The sequence below is a fragment of the Chionomys nivalis genome, chromosome X, assembly GCF_950005125.1.
Source record: "Chionomys nivalis chromosome X, mChiNiv1.1, whole genome shotgun sequence".
NCBI classification, from domain to species: domain Eukaryota; kingdom Metazoa; phylum Chordata; class Mammalia; order Rodentia; family Cricetidae; genus Chionomys; species Chionomys nivalis.
In genome coordinates, this window is record NC_080112.1 from 17,075,614 (window position 1) to 17,087,800 (window position 12,187).

Here is a 12,187-nt window from a genome sequence, read left to right on the forward strand (position 1 = left end):
TTTCTCTATCCATTCTTCCATTGAGGGGCATCTAGGTTGTTTCCAGGTTCTGGATATTATAAATAATGCTGCTATGAACATAGTTGAACAAATCCTTTTGTAGTATACTAGGACATCTCTTGGGTATATTCCCAAGAGTGGTATTGCTCGATCCTGGGGTAGGTTGATTCTGAATTTTCTGAGAAACCACCACTCTGATTTCCAAAGTGGTTGCAAAAGTTTGCATTCCCACCAATGATGGATGAGTGTTCCCCTTACTTCCCATCCTCTCCAGCAAAGGCTATTGTTGGTGTTTTTGATTTTAGCCATTCTGACAGGTGTAAGATGATATCTCAAAGTTGTTTTGATTTGCATTTCCCTGATTGCTAAAGAGGTTGAGCATGACCTTAAGTGTCTTTTGGCCATTTGAACTTCTTCTGTTGAGAATTCTCTGTTCAGATCAGTACCCCATTTTTTAATTGGGTTAATTAGCATTTTAAAGTCTAGTTTTTTTGAGTTCTTTATATATTTTGGAGATCAGACCTTTGTCTGAAGCGAGGTTAGTGAAGATCTTCTCCCATTCAGTAGGTTGCCTTTTTGTCTTAATGACAGTGTCCTTTGCTTTACAGAAGGTTCTCAGTTTTAGGAGGTCCCATTTGCTCAATGTTGCCCTTATTGTCTGTGCTACTGGGATTATATGTAGGAAGTGGTCTTCTGTGCCCATGTGTTGTAGACTACTTCCCACTTTCTCTTCTATCAGGTTCAGTGTGTTCAGATTAATATTGAGGTCTTTAATTCATTTGGACTTGAGTTTTGTACTATCCTGAGTGGGGTAATCCAGACCCAAAAAGAGGAATATGGTATGTACTCACTTATAAGTGGATTCTAGCCATAAACAAAGGACATTGAGGCTATAATTCGGGATCCTAGAGAAGCTAAATAAGAAGGTGAACCCAAAGAAAATCATATAGTTGTCCTCCTGGATATTGGAAGTAGACAAGATTGCCAGGCAAAAATTGGGAACTTGGGTGTGGGGAGTGGGGTGGCAGTAAGGGGAGAAGGGGAGAGTGAAGGGAGAAGGGGAAGATGGGGAGAGCTTTGGGGAAGAGGTGGTTGGGATGGAAGAAGGGTAGATATGGGAGCAGGGAAGAAGATATCTTAACTAAGGGAGCCATTTTAGGGTTGGCAAGAGACTTGACTCTAGAGTGGTTCCCAGGTATCCAGGGAGATGTGCCCAGCTTGTTCCTTGAGCAGCTGAGGAGAGGGCACCTGAACTGGCCCTATCCCATAGCCACACTGATGAATATCTTGCATATCACCATAGAACCTTCATCTGGCGATGGATGGAGATAGAGACAGAGACCCATATTGGAGCACTGGACTGAGCTCCCAAAGTCCAAATGAGGATCAGAAGGAGGGAGAACATGAACAAGGAAGTCAGGACCCCAGGGGGTGCTGGGGTGCTCCCACCTACTGAGACAGTGGGGCTGATCTCATGGGAGCTCACCAAGGCCAGCTGGACTGGGACTGATGGAACATGTGATCAAACTGGACTCACTGAATGTGGCTGACAATGAGGGCTGACTGAAAAGCCAAGGACAATGGCACTAGGTTTTGATTCTATGGCATGTACTGGCTTTGTGGGAGCCTAGTCTGTTGGGATGCTCACCTTGCTAGACCTGGGTATAGGGGGGAGGACCTTGGACTTCCCACAGGTCAAGGAACCCTGACTGCTTTTTGGACTAGAGAGGGAGGGGGAGTGGGAGTGGGGGGAGTGGGAGGGAAATGGGAGGAGGGGAGAAGGTGGAAAGTTTTAATAAAAATAAAAAATTAAAAAAATAAAAATGAAAGTAAAGTCATTGACTTATAAAAATAGAGTAATTCCCAATAAAAAATTCAACAATAATTCTACCCTCAGAAAGCCTACAAATTCAATTTATTTCTTCAAAGAATTAGTTTTTGTCAAATAGCTCTTTTATTTCCTTGGTTATTTTTACCCCCAGATATTTTATATTATTTGTGGCTATTGTGAAAGGTGATGTTTCTCTGATGTCCTCTCAGCTTCTTTATCATTTGGTTATAGGAGGGCTACTGATTTTTTGAGTTGATCTCTATCCTGCCACATCATTAAAGGTATTTATCAGCTGTAGGAGATCTCTGGTAGAGTTTTTGTGGTCAGTTATGTACACTATCATATTATCTGCAAACAATGAAAGTTTGTCTTCTTTTTTTCCAATTTGAATCCCATTTATCCCCCCATGTTGTTTTATTGCTATTGCTAGAACTTCAAGCACTATGTTGAATAGATATGGAGAGAATGGACAGCCTTGTCTTGTTCCTGATTTTAGTGGAATGGCTTTGAGTTTCTCTTCATTTAATTTGATGTTAGCTGTTGTCTTGCTGTATATTGCTTTTATTATATTTAGATATGATCCTTTTATCCCTAGTCTCTCCAAGACCATTGTCATGAAGGGGTGTAGGATTTTGTCAAATGCTTTTCAACATCTAATGAAATGATCATATGGTTTTTTCTTTCAGTTTATTTATATGATAGATTACATTGATAGATTTTCATATGTAGAACCAGCCCTGCATCTCTGGGATGAAGCCTACTTGATCATGATGGATGATATTTTTGAAATGTTCTTGAATTTGGTTTGACAGTATTTTATTGAAAAATTTTTTTTTTTTGGTTTTTTTCGAGACAGGGTTTCTCTGTGGTTTTGGAGCCTGTCCTGGAACTAGCTCTTGTAGACCAGGCTGGTCTTGAACTCACAGAGTTCCACCTGCCTCTGCCTCCCGAGTGCTGGGATTAAAGGCGTGCGCCACCACCGCCCGGCTATTGAAAATTTTTGCATCAATGTTCATGAGTGAGATTGGTCTGTAATTCTCTTTCTTGGTTGAGTCTATGCAATTTGGCTATCAGGTTAACTTTAGCCCCATAAAAAGAGTTTGGCAATGACCCTTCTGCTTCTATTATATGGAGCTCTTTGAGGAGTATAGGTATTGGCTCTTCTTGAAAATTCTGGTAGAATTCTGCAGTAAAACCATCCTGCCCTGGGCTTTTTTTGGTTGGAAGGTTTTTGATTATAACTTCTATTTCTTCATGGCTTATAGGTCTATTTAAATTGCTCACATGGTTTTGATTTAATCTTTATATATGGTATCTATCTAAAAAATTCCATTTCTTTTAGAATGTCCGGTTTTGTTGAGTACAAATTTTTGTAGTAAGACCTAATGATTCTCTGAATTTCCACAGTGTCTGCTGTTATGTCCCCCTTTTCATTTCTGATTTTGTTAATTTGGATGTTCTCTCTCTTCCTTTTGATTAGTTTGGATAAGGGTTTGTCAATCTTGTTGATTTTCTCAAAGAACCAGCTCTTTGTTTCATTGATTCTTTGGATTGTTTTCTGTGTTTCTATTTTGTTGGTTTCAGCCCTCAATTTGATTATTTTCTGTCTTCTACTCCTCCTGGGTGAGTCTGCTTCTTTTTTTTCTAGAGCTTTCAGGTATGCTGTTAAGTCACTAATGTGATCTTTCTCCATTTTCCTTTTGTGGGTACTTAGTGCTATGAACTTTCCTTTTAGCACTGTTTTCATAGTGTCCCATAGATTTGGATATGTTGTGCCCTCATTTTTGCTGAATTCAAGGAAGACTTTATTTTTTTTCTTTATTTCTTCCTTGACCCAGTGGTGGTTCAGTAGTTGACAGTTCAGTTTCCATGAGTATGTAGGCTTTCTGGGAGTAGTATTGTTGTAAAATTCTAACCTTACTCCATGGTGATCTGATAAGACAGTCGGGTTACTCCATTTTTTTTTTGTATCTGTGGATGTTGGTTTTGTTACCAAGCATGTGATCAACTTTCAAGAAGATTCCATGAGATGTTGAGAAGAAGGTATATTCTTTTCTGTTTGGGTGGAATGTTCTATAGATGTCTGATACATGCATTTGATTTGTTACATCTGTTAGTTCTCTTATTTCTCTGTTAAGTTTCTGTCTGGTTGACCTGTCCATCAGTGAGAGAGGAGGGTTAAAATTGCCCATTATTAGTGTGTGGGGTTTGATGTGTGATTTAAATTTTAGTAATGTTTCTTTTACATATGTGAATACTCTTATATGAGGCTCATAGATAATAAGGATTGAAACTTCGTCTTGATAAACTGTTCCTGTTATGAGTATAAAGTGTCCTTCTCCATCTCTTCTGATTGATTTTAATTTGAAATCATTTTTTTAGATATTAGGATAGTCACACTCATTTGTTTCTTAGGTCCATTTGATTGGAAAACCTTTTCCCAACCTTTCACTCTGAAGTAGTGTCTGCCTTTGAGGTTGAGGTGTGTTCCTCTTTTAACAGCAGAATGCTGGATCCCGTTTTTGTATCCATTCTCTTAAACTGTGTCATTGTATAGGTGAATCGAGTCCATTGGTATTAAGTGATATTAATGACCAGTGATTGTTAACTCTAGTTATTTTTTGGTGGTAGTGTTTGTGTGTTTCACTTCTTTGGGTTGTGTTGGTGGAGAGTTATCAGATGTCTATGTTATTGTGGATATTCTTAGCTTCCTTGGATTGAGGTTTCCTTCTAATATTTTCTATAAGTTTGTGGATATCTAATATTTAAATCTGTTTTTGCAATGAAATATCTTGTTTTCTCCATTGATTGTGAAAGTTTTGCTGGATATAGTAGCTGGACTTGCATCCATGGTCTCTTAGTGTCTGCAGCAAATCTATCTAGGACCTTCTGGCTTTCATGGTTTCTATTGAGAAGTTGGGTGTAATTCTGATATGTTTTCCTTTATATGTTACTTGACCTTTTTCCTTTGAAGCTCTCAATATTCTTTCTTTATTCTGGATATTTCATGTTTTGATTATTATATGGCAAAGGGATTTTTTTTTGATCCAGTCTATTTGGTGTTCTGTAAGCTTTTTGTATCTTCATAGGGATATCCTTCTTTAGATTGTGAATTTCTTCTATGATTTTGTTGAATATATTTTCTGTGACTTTGAGCTGAGTTCTTCTCCCTCTTCTATTCCTATTATTCTTTTGTTTGATCTTTCCATGGTGTCCCAGATTTCCTGGATGTTTTGTATTGAGAATTTTTTGGATTTAATGTTTTCTTTGACCAATGACTCTATTTCCTTTATAATATGTTCAGTGCCTAAGATTTCTTTTTCTATCTCTTGTATTCTGTTGGTTATACTTGTCTCTGTAGTTCCTGTTTGTCTACCCAGATTTTCATATCCAACCTTCCCTTGGTTTATGTTTTCTTTATTACCTCCATTTCAGTCTTCAAGTCTTGAACTCTTTCCTTCACCTCTTTTCTTTTTTTGATTTTCTTGGGTATCATTGAGGGATTTATTGATTTCCTCCAACATTCTGTTTGTCTTCTCTTTCATTTCTTTAAGGGAGTTTTTCATTTCTTCTTTAAAGGGATCCATCATTTTCATAAAGTTACATTTAAAGTAGTTTTCTTCTATATCTTCTAGGTTAGGATGATCAAGTCTTCCTGTTGTGGGTCCACTGGATTCTGATGTTACCATGTTGCTTTTTAGGATGTTGGAGGAATTCTTGCATTGGTGCCTGCCCATCTTTTCCTGCAAATGAGGCCAGCAGTGTCTTGGCATCTTGGTTCGATCTTTGCTGTGGCTCTCTGAGTACTTGGGAGTTTTTCTTGCTCTGCCCTCTCTTAGAACCCCTTAGTATTGCAACAAGCTCTGTTGCAAGGTTCCAAGGACATTGCAGGTAAAAAGGCAGGCTTTGGGGTGCAGGGTGTTTTGGGGGAAAGCCCAGCAGCAGGAACACTCCTGCAGGTTCTGTCCCACTCAGAAGGTCCCGGAGAGTGGCAAGTCCAGCTGTCTGTCCCTATGGCTGCTGACTCACCACTCCAGTACACTCAACACTGGAGCAGGCTGTGTTTCAGCGTTCCAAGGACCTCACTGGGGAAAAGGCAGGCTTGGGGGCAGGGTAGGCTGGGGAATATTCAGCAGCAGGAACACTCCCTGCTGGCTGGCCAGAAAATCTTCCTTGCTATATTTATTAATGAAGAATCACTAATTACTTCTCTGTCAGAAATATTTGAAAGAAAAGAGAAATGAGAACATTAAACACCAGAGTCCTGTTCAAGTGATCAGTGAGGCAAGGCACTATCTTCAGGTTTTTTATTTTCATTGATGTTACACACATACAGACTCCCACAATACAATTTTCTTATTCCATATAAATTTACTTAAATGCTTACTATTAATTCTATCCTTTGCAGAATTTTTATTGGTCTCTTTTTATTTGCAGCTGTTTTGTTCAGTTATTTTTTGTCATTTTTTTTCTTTTAATCTCTCCTCCCAGTCACTGACAATTTCACTTATTTTGGTAACCTTCCCTTTTATATTTTCAATTCTATTACTTCGTTATATTGCGATATAATTGCTCTATATGACTGCTGATATTTTTTTTTTTTTTTTTTTTTGGTTTTTTCGAGACAGGGTTTCTCTGTGGTTTTGGAGCCTGTCCTGGAACTAGCTCTTGTAGACCAGGCTGGTCTCGAACTCACAGAGATCCACCTGCCTCTGCCTCCCAAGTGCTGGGATTAAAGGCGTGCGCCACCACCGCCCGGCGACTGCTGATATTTTTTAAGGCATCTGAATATTTTTGTAGCATTTTGACTATCACAATATCTTTAGATTCTGTTAGTTGAGAATTATGAAGTTGCTGATGTGCCACGGTTCATTGTTATCTGTTGTTTATGTTGCTTCTTTGTTTTTATATGACATTTGTTGGGACGTATGTGCTTCATTTGCCACCCTTTGTTTTTTGTAAGCATATTTACAGAAGATTGTATTTGTAAATAACTATGATTTCTGCCTCTATTTAAAAAGAAGACAACTGTATCACTGCCCCACAATGTTTTACCAGCAGTTTGAGCATTGATATGTATCGATATGTAGAAAAACATACCAGTACACTTAACTTGCATACCCAATAAAGTACAAATATTAGCAATACCAGGATGTTTGTTGGTGAAAACGTAGGTTGCATATTATTTTTAGAGATAAGTATAACAATATTTTGAGAAGAGATCAAGAAATTGAGAAAGGAGGGAGAGAGTGGATAATTAGAAACAAGAAAGAACATAGGTTGTAACTATCAGAGGAAGGAGAGAGGCAACTGAGAAAATAGAAATGTAAAAAAGTTTTTTGTATTTACAAGAAAGAGACATTTAAGTATTAGATAAAACTTGATGGCTTAACAATTAATGTATAAATTTGCAAATAAAAATAGAAAAAAATAAAAAAGAATACATGTAAAAAGAGACAACAACATGAAACATAAGACATATGACCTTCACTCAAGTTTTTTTTGTCAGTAATATTATACTGTTTTCCCCCTCCATATATATATATATGTATAAATATATATATATATATGTACATATATATGTATATATATATATATTCTCTTCAGTTATAATGGGGAGAGGTTGCTAATCTCAGTAATTCAGAGGAGGTAAGTCAGTATGCCCTTCCGTATAAGAAAGATGGCCAGTTCAATTCCTAGCAACCACGTAATGGAACACAACCAACTGTAAGGGCCCTATGGCCCTATGGCCCTATCGCCCTATGGTCCTATGGCCCTATGTCCTGGAACTAGCTCTTATAGAACAGGCTAGCCTTGAACTCACTGAGATCTGCCCACCTCTGAGTGCTGGGATTAAAGGCGTGCACCACCACAGCTAAAAATCTGTTTTTAAGAATGGTTTTGCAGTATTTTGTTGAGATTCAATTGATCATAAACATGGGAGTTTGCTTTGGGTCCCGAAAGCCAGGACCAAATCAAGTCAATTTCTCAGGGGAGAACTTTGGTAAAATCTCTAAACTCCCCCTTCAACGTGTCAGTTACATTTTCTGGTCTAAAACCCTCCATGACTGAACTTCCCCACTGGAGCAGAGTGGAACTCTAAGGGTCACCACTGGGGAACAAAGACTTGCCCCACCTAGGAGAAAACACCACCATTCCACAAAGCTAGAAGGATCCTCGATCTGCAAATAAAGGAAAAGGTAAAGGAAAGGCCCAGACTTGCAGGCTGGGGACTCCTCAGCCACCCTCAGCATAGGCCAGCCTCGTCGTTGGTGCAGCACAGGTGTGAGCAGACTGGCTTTGAAGACATCGGTCGCTAGAGCACCGGGGAGGCCACACCCAGGCTGTACTGGAGCCCACGAGTCTGAGTCCAAAGGTCCACGAAAGCCAATGGGGATCACTGTTTTAGAAAACTCACAGAAGAGGAACTGCCATTTGGCTTTGTGCAGGGGTGAGGAAAGAGCCGTGGCCTTGCTCTCCTTGATGTTGCTTTACCATTCTGTGGGTGAGGCTGGGCTTCTTATCACCTAACACCAGAGAGAAGCTCTGTGAAAATGGAATTACCCGTCAAGGGGCGCAGACTTTGGCAGGTGGAATAGATGCAGCTGGCCCCGCAGGAAGCAGGTGGTGTGCGGAACTGTGGCGTGCTGGGTAGGGTTGCTTTGTTAATTTGAAATACAGTATGATTATCTGGGAGAGGGAACCTCAACCGAAAAAAGATTGCCTCCATTAGACCAACCCGTAGGCAAGTCTGTGGGGGTATTTTAAAAATTATGATTGGTGTGGTGGGGGGGGGGGTTCAGTCCGGGAAGAGTGGTGCCACCCATAGGTGGGTGGTTCTGGGCTGTATAAGAAAGGAGCAAAGCCATGGGGAAGAAGCCAATAAGCCGCATCCCTCCATGGCCTCCGCTTCAGTTCCTGCTTCCAGGTTCTCGCCTGGAGTCCCTGCCGTGGCTTCCCTTCATAATGGACTGTGGTTGGGATGCATAAGCCAAAGAAATCCTGTCCTCCCCAACTTCTTATCAGTCATGGTGTTTGATCAGAGCAGTAGACTCCAAAGTGAGACCTCTGGTCTGGGGAGGTTAGGCCTGGAGGGACGACTCGAGCAGCCTGGGCGTCTGTGTGTTCGCTGTCAGGGAGCAGATGCTTCATGATCATAGGCTGTTAGGTCTCACACACGAAGAGCAGCCAGGGGAGCACATGTTCTCAAGTGTCATTGGATTTAATACTTCATTACCAATGGCATGTCGCTGTGTGTGACTGTGCAAGCTGCTCCCCAGCATGCCCAGGAAGCAAGTCAATCTTGAAGTATTTGTTGATGAGTACATTTTATTTTTAGCTGAAGCCTTGGCCAGAAGGAGGCCACATTGGAGGAGACTAAGGTTTAAGGGGAGCCATCTCGGCACACAGCTGCGGAAAATAATTATGAATGCTGACGGGAACCCCAGGGGAGCTGGGGATGGGGCTTTCCCTGGAAATCCTTGACTGAGGGCATGGCTCTTCGGTGGCAATGATCTGAAAGGGACAAATGTGTCCTTCTGCTTTCCGACCTCCAGCCGGCCCAGCTGCCATCTCCAGAGACTCGCCCATCTCGGGACCTCAGAAATCTGTTTTCAGATTTCAGTTTGGACAACTTTTTCCTGCTATGACCAGACACCCATCACATGGGCCTTCCCGAAGGGGACCCAGCAGGAGGGCCTGGGCTATCTGCAGGGCAGAATTTGTCTTCAGTGGCCTCTTTCTGCCACTTTCATCTTAGGCTCTTGGGGGTGAGATATTTTTTCCAGTAGCTATTGTGGAGAGGGAGCCCACAAACCCTTAAAGTCAGAGGACAGCTAGTGGGAATTGGTGCTCTCTTCTCACCACGTGGTTCATGGAATTAGGTGCTCAGCCTGGCAGCTGGCGCCTTTACCCTGGCTCCATCCTGTTGATTGGCAACCACAGGTTCTATTCCAGTCTTTATACTAGTACTAGCCCTCAGTTCACACTTTAGAGTTCATAGATGCGCATGCGCACACACACACACACACATCTGTATATGTACATATATGTGGATTGCAGCATGACCTTACAGACTTCAGGAGAGTTCTTATCGACTTCATGACCTTATAAACTCAGAGAGTTTATGAGACCTCAATTAGATTAAGAGGCAGAGAATTAATAATGATTAGGCATCAGTTTGGATTGGCAGGAAGGATGAAAAGGGCTTGGTCCCAAAGGCTCCAAGAGCCAGCCCCAGATAGCAGAGGCATGGGCACTCATTAGAAGTGAAGGGATAGGTCGAAAGATGGATAGATGGGTGGATGGGCAGGAGTCAGTTGGAGTGGGCCAGGTCAAGGGATTCCACTGGCTGAAGCCCTGGGGACAGCTGGGAGTCCATTGACTGGTGGTCCTTGTCACATGCCAGCTTATCAGATGGCACACTGGTGAGACCATCGCCACCACAGGGTTAGTGTCCTTTTTACAGGGTTCAGGAAAGGTGTTACATGCTCTGCTGGGCTTGTGTATTTGATAAAACACCTTTTCCACATTTATTTTATGTGTGTCTCTCTGTGCGTGTGTGTTGGTTCACGTGTGCCATGGCATGCGTGTCTGTGGAGGTCAGAGGATAGCTTGCAGGAATCGCTTCTCTCCTTCCACCATGTGGGGTACAGGGACTGAGCTTGGGTTCTCAGGTTGGGCAGCAAACACCCTTACCCTCTGAGCAACCTGGCAGGCTGGGTCTTTGTATTTATTCTTGACACGGTTTTAATATACCTATGGGCCCACCTGTTCCGAGTCTACTTCATTAAGTTTTTGGGTTACCTTGTTCTTTTGTGAATTTACTGGCTCATGTGTCACGGTTGGAGCTGGGCAGGTGGTGATACATGCACAAACAACATGTAAAGTCACCACTCAAAGTAGTGCCAGCTGCTGCTTTATAAAAGCATTCACCCTAGAAAAAGGCATGACCCGAAAGCCTCTGTTGGGACAACATTGAGTAACCTAGAACAGATATGGTCTAATCTCCCTGTGGCCCAGGTTGGACCATAGCATGGCAGACTGTCCCCCAGACTGGATAATTTTTTATATGTTCTTGGATTCAGTTTTCCAGTATTTTATTGAGAATTTTTGCATTGATGTTCATGAGCAAAACTGGTGTGTAATTCTCTTTCTTGGTTGAGTCTTGGTGTGGTTTTGGTATCAGGGTGTGTAGGGGTAGCCCCAGCCAATCACCTTGCTTGTAGGGCGGGGTTGCCTGAGGATATTTTTTACTAATAAATATTGCTGGCATGCTCTCCCCGGCCCCTCTGCTTTCCTGTTCTCCTCTGGAACCACGCGTTCTGTGAGTTTCTCCCTAATTAAAGCTGAAAATATTCTTATAATTTCTGTCTGCCTTCATTTACGCCTATACACCTGGCGCACCGTCGGGCTTTTTTGCCCCCACCCCTGAGCGACCCGGGACATGGACTTGATTTTTAGTTTGAGAGAACTGCACGCCCCATCTCGCAGCCCTCTGCCTGGGTCTTAAATACACAGCATGCTCCCGGCCCAGCTGCCAGGCGCCCTGCTGTTTTTCAGTGTGCTAGAGTCCCAGGTACAGCCGCAGCTCTGCAGATGGGCGACTCACATGGGCCCCGCCCCACCCCGCCCGTCAGACTTACTAGGCGGAGCACATTAACCCCTCCCTGCCGCTCTGCCCGACTACAGCGGCAGAAGTAGCTGAGCTTCTAAGTCACTGAACATCTGCAGCAACTCGATTTTTCCTGGCACTTGCTAGAAAGTCAGCAAACGGGACTCCTGAAGGGCGACTCGGCCCTGCCCACCATACTAAACAGAGCTCAGCCGCGGCTCGGCGGATCACTGACTTGGCCCCACACGAGTCTGTGCGGCCCCACCCTGCCCGCCAGACTTGCTGGGATTTAGCAACAGTGGTGCAAGCGCCTCTGTATTCAGCCCCCCCCCTCCCCCCCAGCGCCTAGCAGTAAAACACCGTGATCAGTACACAATGCCACTCCGTGCAGGTGACTGCTCTGCATACCCTCCCGGCGGGTGGCTGAGTCCGGCCCTGACTCTGCCCCGTTTCCTGGCCCTCCCCTCTGCTGCTTATAGTTAACTTTCGGTTTTGGGTTTTGAGCAGACTTTTTAGGCCGGCTCTGACTCCTGCCATGTGGACTCAGGTGCACTTCGCCAACACTGGCAAGAAATGGTCATTACAGGTAAAATTTCTTTTATAAATAAAAATAAATACTGATTTAATTGAAAATGTCTGAAAACGTTACCATTCAAGACTTTAACAGCCTTTTTGATTGTACCATGTGGGAGATTTTACAAGAGGTGTCTGTCACCCCACATCTATGGATCTTTCTGGGACTC

General features: G+C 42.6%; 1 pseudogene; it reads right to left on the bottom strand.

Annotated features, from left to right (window-relative positions):
- Window positions 1-9,421, bottom strand: part of LOC130867504 (transmembrane 9 superfamily member 2-like) — a 103,325-nt pseudogene extending 93,904 nt beyond the window's left edge.
- Window positions 9,422-12,187: the final 2,766 nt, after the last annotated feature.